Source organism: Homarus americanus, unplaced genomic scaffold, assembly GCF_018991925.1.
Source record: "Homarus americanus isolate GMGI-L3 unplaced genomic scaffold, GMGI_Hamer_2.0 scaffold41036, whole genome shotgun sequence".
Taxonomy (NCBI): Eukaryota; Metazoa; Arthropoda; class Malacostraca; order Decapoda; family Nephropidae; genus Homarus; species Homarus americanus.
In genome coordinates, this window is record NW_024743396.1 from 8241 (window position 1) to 9725 (window position 1485).

The 1485-nt window shown below is 35.7% G+C and overlaps 1 non-coding gene across 1 annotated transcript; it reads right to left on the minus strand.

Moving 5' to 3' along the window:
- Positions 1 to 1123: 1123 nt before the first annotated feature.
- Positions 1124 to 1239, minus strand: LOC121877152. The gene has a single exon (XR_006090912.1). It is a non-coding gene; the product is annotated as a U5 spliceosomal RNA (small nuclear RNA).
- Positions 1240 to 1485: the final 246 nt, after the last annotated feature.

Sequence of the window (1485 nt, forward strand, 5' to 3'; positions counted from 1 at the left end):
GGAAAGTAGATGAAATATTCAAGAAATATAGAAATTTTGCATCTGGAATATAACTATGTACTATACAAGATATATCTGTATTAGGGATTTATGTGAGTCCTGAGAGGGACATTCCTGGACTGGGGTGGCGGATGACTTAAGTCACTTCATCCCTTTGAGATGTATTTTTTTTTATCTCAATAAACGTATCAATCAACTACGTGAAAATGAGACTACGAACTCATTTTACTTTCCTAAGATCCTTTTTACAAACTTCGCTGTGACTGAGCTATCGAAGACCAGAATTAAATTGATTTCAAGGTTCAAGATGGCAGTCCCTGGTGAACGTTCCGGAGCGTTAGACAAGTAGTATTAGGTTACACCGTTAGATTTTCAGAGATACGTGGCGTGAGAGTCCCCTTCAGGATAATTAATTAATTTCTTAATTAACACCCTTACAACAATTTCACCATGAACATCAGATTCTGTGATGTTCATATATGAAAAGGGGGTGACTTCAGCCACAGTTAACAATTACTGGCATCTCTAGGGATGACGTCAATGATACCTCATTCTTAAAGTAGATTCTACCCTGACTTATATTGACAATTTCACTAACAGTAAATACAATAGAAGCTTTCAACATCAGTCACAAAGGATCTTGAACGCTTCATCTGTAATCATACATCTCTAAGTTGACGCAAAGTAAGGGTGTTCTCTCACCAATTCAAATTTCATGAACACCCTGTGCGGTATTTTGGAATACCTGAGTCTCTCCGGAGGACTCCGTTCTCCCGAAGTGGTTAGAGAACAAATATTTCAAGTAGGGAACTCAAAAGGTTTACAGATTTCAATTCAATTTCAATATTTTTTATTTCTTGATAGAGGAAGCGGGATCCTAGTGCTGTCCCTAGGTACCCTTGGTTTGTTTGAAGTCTAGAGCAATTTTTAATAAGTGCATGAAATTAATTTTATGACAGATCTGTATTCTCCCAACCTGATTTAGATATGTAATAGTCGGGATAATTGTTCCATCCAGGACGTTGTATATGTGAATAGATTTTTTTTTTTTACTACATTAGATCACATACACTTGATTACGACATTGTATGATTCTTTTCAGCTAATTTGAATTAGTTTTGTGAGCCCATGTGAATGGGCTAAGAAAAAATTAATTAAGACTCATTGAGTTGTTCCCCCCCACGGAAATCTTTAGTAAAAGGCGAAAGATTTATGCGTTTTGAAGGGAAACCAGAGTTATGGTCGCAAAGTTGTTCAAGACCCCAACAAACATTAACTTAGAACATACATGGAGTTGTAGTTCCAGTCAAGAAAGACATTAAAGGTTTTATTGTCCAGTGTCTAGAAGAGTTTTAAAAATAAGATTTACAAGTCCTTCGTAACACTTAAGACTACCGTGATTGGCAGTCAAAAGAGGTATTACTTAATGTGGATTTTCTTTAAGAGGATTTAATTTACATAATTCCTTGAAATCTGAACAAATAT